At 40.4% G+C, this 9,180-nt stretch overlaps 1 long non-coding RNA gene across 1 annotated transcript; it reads left to right on the top strand.

Moving 5' to 3' along the window:
* Nucleotides 1–9: 9 nt before the first annotated feature.
* On the top strand, nucleotides 10–5,820 carry LOC125939558 (uncharacterized). Its single transcript, XR_007463094.1, has 3 exons — nucleotides 10–1,335; nucleotides 3,998–4,143; nucleotides 4,893–5,820. It is a non-coding gene; the product is annotated as an uncharacterized LOC125939558 (long non-coding RNA).
* Nucleotides 5,821–9,180: the final 3,360 nt, after the last annotated feature.

Raw genomic sequence — 9,180 nt, 5'->3', positions numbered from 1 at the left:
TGGTTTTTTTTTTTTTTTTTTTTTTTTATATAACACTTAAAGGTTTCTTTGAAAACCCTCCTTTCCTTAAAGCACATTTTTCTGACATAAACTCATGACTAATCTTTGTGCAATCATGAACTTTTGACCAATAATTGTTGTTTTGTGTCCGCTCCAGCCATTTTTGTACATGTTGTATAGACACTTGTGCCTTTTAGGAGTTTATGTTTAGAAGCTGTACAGATTGTTGAATATCTATATACATAAAATATATATTATATATGTATATGAAAACCAGGTAGTTATTTGTGTTTAGAAAGAAAAAAAAAAACCCTGTCAAATAAATCAAATGATTAAATTATATGTTGCACTGTTAAATATAAATTTTTATGGCTGTGGGGCAGAGTTTCTGTGTATAAATTAGTATGTAAACTCCATATTTATTGTATTCATATTAGTCTTTGAAAATGGGTCTGTCCTTCCTGTGTAAGACAGTAACTTTACACTTCAGACAGATTTTCTGTGTCATGAAATGTTTCAGTAAAATATTGTTTACTGACTTTACCTTTGCTTCACTTGTGCCTTCTTTATATATTTGGCGATCAGTAATCTGTGTTCCGAATATAGCCGTAGGTCACATTCTGTCTACGCTCAGCCTCACCCTTAGTTTTGAGAAACGGGGGCTTTACTGGTGTTACTGCCGTGCGAAGCTCCGTGAAACCCACCCAACTGTGAGGAGTAACTTCATAGCCATGAACTTCTAGAAGGTTCGCTACTTAGAACTCTTTTTGTAAATGCATATGGCACAGAGCCTGGAATGGGCAAACTTCCTCAATGCAGGTGGGACCATTTCTGGTAAGCAGAAAATAAGTTACCAAAACAGTTGTCCTGAGAACTTGGCTGAGGCCCGTGCTCCACTCCCAGGTCTGTCCAGTAGCCACGGACTCTTTCTTTCCCTCCTAATAAGTCCTGTTTTTTTATGCTCCGAGAGCTCTCTGACCAGTAGCGAACCACGGAGGGCCCAAGATTTACAGAAGAACCAAATTCAGACTTTGAATTATTTACGTGATTCTCTTTAGAAATGATGCTTTCCTGTCCTGGGAGGCTTAACTGCCCTTATTCAGAAAAAAATTCAGTTACCTTGGCAGCGATTGGCATTATGACCTAAGCGTCACAGATGCTGGATCTGTGAGAACGTGTTTTAACATTGGAATTGAGTATGTCGCACATCGTGAAGGCAATGCGTTCACATTTTTTAAAGGCGGCCTCCTTTGTGGGGATACCAGGGCTCTGAAGCCGTTGAGACCACAGACTGTTTGGGGGAAGTATTCTAAGGAGTTTGGAGACCTGCTATTCGTGAGCCCCCGCTTCCTGTGACTTTGGGAAAGGCACCTGCCATCTCGGTCGGCATGCCCTAAACCTAAATTATCTCTAGAAGGCACTCTGGCCACAGCAGGCTCTGATGGGTCTGTGATGCTTTTGACGCATGCTTAAATTTTTATTTACACTTACCGACAGATTAAGTACCAAAATTCTCTCAAAAATATAAAAAAACAAACTTTATATTTCGAGATAGATTTGAAAAGAATCCTAGAAACTTCTATCATATCCATCTATCAATATGGTTGTTGAAAATGAAGTCCATTATCCATCAAATACCTCAAAATTACTGTTTTAACTTCATGTCATGCTTTCTATTACACTTTTTGTTGTACTTGGCCAAAAATTTTAAAGCAGTGTAACATTTTTATTGTGTAATCACATTTTAGGTATGTATAACTTCTCTAAATTCAAAAGTAATGCTCAGAATTTCAGGATTGGGTTTTTCTTTTTAGTTTGTAGAGGGAGAATTTTCTTAATTTTCCTACCTTTAACCAAATACCAAATGTTGTGATATAATTGGATGCCCCCTTGAGAATTTTACCTAATGCTGCCATGTATCTTAAGCTTCTTTTGCAGTCTTGACTTTTTAAGATTCATTACATTATACACATACCTTTAATATTAGTGACTTTAGTACTCTAATGTGGCTTGCAAATATTTTGCTGGCATTTGAAATATACAGCTAAGTAAGAAACATTACCTAAGTCTGAGCCATTATAACCTAAGTGTGAGCCATTATATTTTGAAATAGTTATGTAAACAAAATACAAGGAAATAATGTTGAACACTTTCTGCAAAGTCATCTTTTCCTAAGGAGCATTGTTATTCTTAAATATGCGTGACTTTCAAATGATGCAACCCAGACAGCTAGTGAGACTACATGTGACTTACTCTCTTGTACTGTCATGAAAGAGACAGGTCACTAGAGACCGAGAGCACAATGACCATAGCAAATCCCGATGATGTTATTAGCAAAACAGTTATGCGTTTATGAAAAGCATAATGTGAGTCAATTCAGTATCTTCTTTTATGAACCCACAGCAATGTCACTCTCAGAAGTGTTGTAGCTAAAGAGCCAAAGGTCTGGGGTGCCTGGCTGGCTCAGTTGGTAGGGCACGTGACTCCTGATCTCAGGGTCGTGAGTTCGAGCCCCATGGTGGGGGTAGAGATTAAAGAAAATAAATAAATCTCCCCTAATAAAACTTCTAAAAAAAAAGTTCATCTTTCTAGTTTTCAAAAGTTGCTAGATCCATTTTATGAAAATGTTGAGTTAATGGACATCAGTGACATTCAAGTAACTTGTTTTCATTCTTTCAACTTTAGGCTATAATGATACTTAATGTTTTCAGAATGATAATTAACTGATAATATTTCATGTAGAGGTTTTGTTTCTCATTTTTTTTAATACAACTGTGACTTTCATTTCACTTCACAGAAACAGCATAAATAATACTCTTAATCTCTAATCTGAATTTTAAATGATAGGGCTTAACAAGGATTACGGAGATGTTCATTATTTTTTGTTGGAAGACTGTTGATATTTCTTGATGTGTGCTCAGGTCAAAATATAACATCAATGAGCTTCTTAACTTTTCTGTTTTTAAGCTTACACTTTGAGATCAAGTTTAAGCCACACCAAAAGGTGACTTTTATTAAAGTAGTTTTGTCTCAAAACTACCTATCCATTCTAAACACGGGATATTAAATCTAAGACAAGAATCTTCTGCCGAACTGATTTCCCATGACTTGGAGTTATCTCTTTAACCGTCAATGAAGGTTATTATTTATATATTTATCTTTTAATGACCCTGACTCTCTGCCGTCATTACAAGAAGAAATTTAAAGCAAAACTGGTAAAACATTTTTTTTCTACAAATTATGTAATCTGAAAGTCATGAGGCTTTTAAGTATATCGGGTTCATCTAGAACCTTGAATACATACAAGGTTCTGTGCAGGCACTGTAGACATAAGAGTTAAAGCAGAGATATAACCCACTCCTTGGTGTTCCCTCTCCTCTGAACCAGGCTCAGGTCCGAAGCAGATTTAGGCATCCAAAACCCAGCACTTGTAGTAAGTACCAACAAACTCCAATACTATGCAAGATACAAAAGAAATTAGAAAGCACGTTTTCTACCCCAAAGGAGCATGCTTGCTTAAGACTTAGGCCATATAAACTAGAGAATAATACCAGACCACACGTATCTTAGAAACCACAGACTGTAAACATTTTGAGAGTTAAGAAAGTTTTTATCTGCAGTAATTAGCGATTTGTCTATGTTAGGGACTGCTGTATTTTGAAGAAGGGATGGGATTTGGGGCTCTAGAGATAATGCTACGCAGTACAATAAAAATAGCTGAGATGACTCTGTGACTTAAAATCGTGCCTGGTCTGCTGACAGCTCGGACCCTGCTTGGGATTCTCTCTCTCCCACTGCCTGCTCACTCTCCTGCACTCTCTCTCTCTCTCTCTCTCTCAAAATAAATAAACTTTAAAATAAATAAAATTGTGTCTGGGAACCAACCTAAGTGGAAAAGAGGCCTCGCTCGGCTTTCCACAAATATTTAGCACCGAGAATGTAGAGAGCACTTTGGAGATAGGAATTAAATGCAAACTAAATAGCATCTATTCTCTAGGAGCTTACGTCCTAGTAGAACAAGCACAAGGCGCAGAGGATCTCAAGAGGCGAAGGAGCTTCACCTTCCGCGGGTTCACGGGTTCGGTCACCGCAGCCTACCTCGGCCCAGAAGCAGGTGGTCTCCCTCTGGCCCACCCCCAGCAGGTCAGTAGTGGTGCCTGTGTCTTTCACCTCCCTCCATCCCCTCTCATCATCACAAGCGGGTGCGTATGGTACAGGAAGATCTTTTGAGCGAAAGCGACCACGCACCTGATTTCCATTTTGGTATACTACAATGGTTCTATTTTTATCATTAGTTCCTGTTGATCTTCTAATGTGCCTCATTGATAAGTTACACTTTTTCACAGGCATGAATGTATTGGCAAAAAAACATCGTAAATAGAGGTCAGTACTACTCTGTGGTTTCAGGCGTCCACTAGTAAGGGGATATGTATATAACCAAGAGCATTAGAACAAATAAGGAAGAGCTCCTAGTTAAATTGATCAGGGAGCGCTTTATGGAGCATGTGACATTCCAGCGTGGCCTCGAAGGGACTTCACTAAGCCAAAACGATAGAAGGGAAGGACATCACCGACAGAGAGGTTGTGGTTAAGATTTATCCCTACTATGTCCTGTTTATAATCTCATTTAGGGGCACCGGGGTGGCTTGGTCAGTTAAGCCAACCTCGGCTCAGGTCATGATCTCTCGGTTCGTGAGTTCGAGCCCCGCGTGGGGCTCTGTGCTGACAGCTCAGAGCCTGGAGCCTGCTTCCGATTCTGTGTCTCTTCCTCTCTCTGCCCCTCCCCCACTCACATACTATCTCTCTCTCTCTCTCTGTCTCAAAAATAAATAAGCATTAAAAAAATGTAATCTCATTTTAACCGAGGCAAGTATTATTCTCCCATTTTATAGACAAGAAGGCTGTGTCTCTCATTGTTTTGCATCTTCATCATGCTGGTGCAGGAGTGGTATTTAAAAAGTTTGCGTGACAACAGCGTTGCACGTAAGCAATGGTGCAGGAAGCGTGAAGAAGAATCAAGACGAAGGGAGCCGACAGTGTTTCAGTGGTCTAGCAAGAACCCAGCAACGCCGTGGTAATATTGTGAAGAACAAGGGACAGAATTGAAGATGATTAAAAGTGTGTGGGCTCGGGGCACTTGGGTGGCTCAGCGGGTTAAGCGTCCAGCTCTTGGTATGGGCTCAAGTCATAATCTCCCAGTTCATGAGTTCAAGCCCCACATCGGGATTCTTTCTGAGATTCTCTCTCTTCTCTCTCTGTCCCTCCTCAGCTCTCTCTCAAAATAAATAAATAAACTTAAAAGACTAAAAAGAAGTGTGTGGGCTCTTCAAGTGGAAAGGGCACCCGGTGGGTCAGAGTCCTTTCTTTAATGTGCTAATAATTCAGCTCAGGAACTGGCAATAACAGGACAGAAAAGTGAGAGGGAAAGGAAGTAACGCCGGGAGCATGAAGGTAGAAACACAGTACCCGTTACCAAGCTGACCACAGTTCTTTTTAATTGGAAGACTCAATAAAATTACAGAAGACATTTGTTGACAATTCAGATAGATGAGGATCAATGTCCAAGAAGATTGGGCCAACTGTAGTGAGGGGCTGGATGTAAGACAAAATTTAACAGGAAAAAATGAAACTGCATTTAAAAATGTGGCCGTTTGGGGGGGCGCCTGAGTGGCTTAGTTGAGTGTCCGACTTTGGCTCAGGTCATGATCTCGCGGTCTGTGAGTTTGAGCCCTGCGTCGGGCTCTGTGCTGACAGCTGGGAGTCTGGAGCCTGCTTCGGATTCCGTGGCTCCCCCTCTCTCTGCCCCTCCCCCGCTCATGCTCTGTCTCTCTCTGCCAAAAATAAACATTAAAAAAAATTTTTTTTAAATGTGGCAGTTTGGGGGTGCCTGGGTCGCCTCTGACTTCGGCTCAGGTCATGATCTCAGGGTTCATGGGTTCGAGCTCTACTTTGGGCTCTCGGCTGTCACCACAGAGCCTGCTTGGGATCCTCTGTCCCCCTGTCTGCCCCCTCCCCCACTCACACACACTCTCTCTCTCTCTCTCTCTCTCTCAAAAATAAATGAACATTTAAAAAATATAAAAATAAAAATTTAGCAGATTCACTTATATAAAGTTCAGTGTGTGCCATTCTTAACCCCCTCTCCCCCCACCAAAAAAAAAAACATCGTCTTGGGATATTAGAAATACATTAGTTAGAGCCATATTAAAAAAATAGCCACGCTCTCTTCCCTCACGAACAGAGAACATCATGGAGGTCTTTTTTGTAACTGTGACTTCTGGATCCCAAGCTTGGATCCCAAGCTTGAACAATACAGAAAGAAATGCACACGTTTTGAGGCCATCAAGCTCTGGAAACCAAGCCTAGAGAAGGGCCTTTGTGAGAGGGCCAGAGGCGGGACAGCCTGGATGGTCCGTCATGCAGCCAAGAAAGCACTTCAGGCTTCAGGAAGGTCACAGCAGCAGCAATAATAAGGAGGCATCATAATGAAAAATAATAATAATAAATAAAGAATAGCCGTAACGTTGTCTTTCCAGGAGAAGAGAGAGAGAGAGAGAATGAGAGAGTGAGTTTGGGGAGTATGAATAAAGGAGAGTGGGCCATTGTGAGGGAAATGCCTTGTCTCCATTAACTTTTAGGTAAAACAGGATTAGCCTCCCAGCAAGCAGCTGGCGGGAATTCATGGCTCACAAAGGAAAACTCACATTTGCATAATAACCAGACATAGAGGAATATATCTTCAGGGAAGACCAGGATATTAAAAATTCCAGCATTACTCACACCAATCCGTTAAGATCTATCAGGACAAGCCAGGGGAGGGCATGCTTGACTCTTCTCCCTGCCTCTGCATGCTGAAGCCAAGTTCTAAAAGAACACCACTTCTGCGAGCTTGGGTGCTTAGGACCTCTCTGCTCTGGCAATGTGCAGGTGCAGCAAAGAAGAGCCCCAGAAACGAGGATCGGTGACCCAGCCACATCCTAACACCAGGAAGAAGGGCCAGGCAGGTGTTTCTCTCAAAGTCACGGATCAAATTTTGCTTCTTTTGTAGTTGGGGCCCTTTTTAAAATAAAAAGTCCCCACAACATATAACAAAAGTTTTATTTTATTTTTTTAATGTTTATTTATTTGAGAGAGAGAGAGAGAGAAAGAGAGCCCAAGCAGAGCAGGAGCAGAGAGAGAGGGGGAGACAGAGAATTGGAAGCAGGCTCGGCACCCAATAGGGCACTCGAACTCACGAACTGTGAGATCGTGACCTGAGCCGAAGTCGGCTGCTTAACCGACGGAGCCACCCAGGTGCCCCTATAACAAAAGTCTTGTCACTATGCTTTTGTGCTCGGAGAAGTTAGGGCTGCCTCGTTCCCTAATGCCTGAAGTTCCGTTGGAAATGAAGGGTTTAGTTCGGCACAATGAAGAGTTATTCTTTTGAGGCTCTGGATTCTGGTAGAGGTGAGGCAGCTTGTTGGGATAATGATGGAAAGCTTTACATTTTATTTCCCCACCACCCAGGCCATCCCCCATTCTGAAAAGAAGTAGCTGACTTAGGTTGTTGTTATGAAACTCCAAATCACACGTGAAAATTTCCTGGCTTGAAAAGTTATGATACGTTCATTTTCAGAATTAGGTCAATTTTCTTACTTAAACTAATAAGGTATTCATGCAGATATGTTTTGAGATCATCCACGGGTGCAACAGAGTATTTTCTGAACAAGTCACGTTATATATAATGCAGTGTTTCTAATTTTGATAATTGCAATATCATATGATGCTAATCCCATTTTATGTTGAGGATATATCTAAGGGTTACAAAGTAGTGAGTGAAACTAGGATTGAAAACTAGCTCCGTGTCCCCCCCCCCACCATGCTGCTTTTCAGTAATGATTTACACAGTAATTGCGTTGTATTGTATTCATTTCTAGGTGAAAGTCTACTTAGTATTCATAAAGCATCCCATGTAAATTTCCAAATGAAATGAATAGGTCCAGTGCCATGCATATTTGTATAGATATTAGATTTTATAACCTTTCTATATGCCTTTTCTCATAATTGAGATAACAGGAGTCATAGAAATATTAGTGAAGAAATATTTAAATAGGAGATAAAATAGCTTGTAAAGTGACAATTCTAATCAAGCATAAAACATGCAAATTTCCAAAGTATATGAGGTGTCAATTATTAATCATTATTCAGAAAGATGTCTTTGTTACCTATCTTATGGTAGTTTTTTTTTTTTTTTTTAACGTTTATTTATTTTTGAGACAGAGAGAGACACAGCATGAACAGGGGAGGGGCAGAGAGAGAGGGAGACACAGAATCGGAAGCAAGCTCCAGGCTCTGAGCCATCAGCCCAGAGCCCGACGCGGGGCTCGAACTCACGGACCGCGAGATCGTGACCTGAGCTGAAGTCGGATGCTTAACCGACTGAGCCACCCAGGCGCCCCTATCTTATGGTAGTTAAAGTCAAGCGAAAAGGGAAAGTTGAACATAGATCCACATTGTTTTGGATATAAACATGGTTTGAACACAGTGTAACATTATATTATAAAGTCTCTGGATTTGATCCTTTTGGAAATATTTTTAAGAAGAAATAGAGCAATTTTCTATGATTTTTGATAGAGGAGAAAATTATTTAAATGTATTTCTCAGGAAAAAGGGAGCATCAAATTGTACTTTTAAAAAATATCTTAAATTGTACTATTTAAATATAATGTCAAGAAAGCAAAGATAGGAATTCAGAAGGAAATGAAGACATTAATAAATTCCTTTTACAGAAGCAGTAAAAGTGAAAAAGAAATAATTGAGCTCCTTAGCAAGTGATTCCATATCTCAGAGTAAACCAGTGGAGGTCACTCTATAAACCCTTGCCTACTCGCCAGTTCTTACTTTGGGTGTCTGAGTCATAGAAGTGAATAATTTCATAAAGTCCACGTATTGGTGGGTTTTATAACGTTATGAAGACCAATAGATATTTGTTATGTAGTTGGTTTTGCTGGAGACAGGACACCTTTCATGCAGTCATTTCCAGTTACTTGAAAGACCTTATGTTTGGTTATTTACCTATGAATGTTGCCAAATGGGGCCTAAGGAAACCATGTTAGGTGAAAGACAACAGGAGTTTACATTCCTGGAGGTCAATCATGGAAAGAAAAGCCAGCTTTGAGATCAGTCAATTAGCCAGGCATG

Source organism: Panthera uncia (genome assembly GCF_023721935.1).
Source record: "Panthera uncia isolate 11264 chromosome B2 unlocalized genomic scaffold, Puncia_PCG_1.0 HiC_scaffold_25, whole genome shotgun sequence".
Taxonomy (NCBI): domain Eukaryota; kingdom Metazoa; phylum Chordata; class Mammalia; order Carnivora; family Felidae; genus Panthera; species Panthera uncia.
This window is presented reverse-complemented; position numbering and strand designations above follow the sequence as displayed.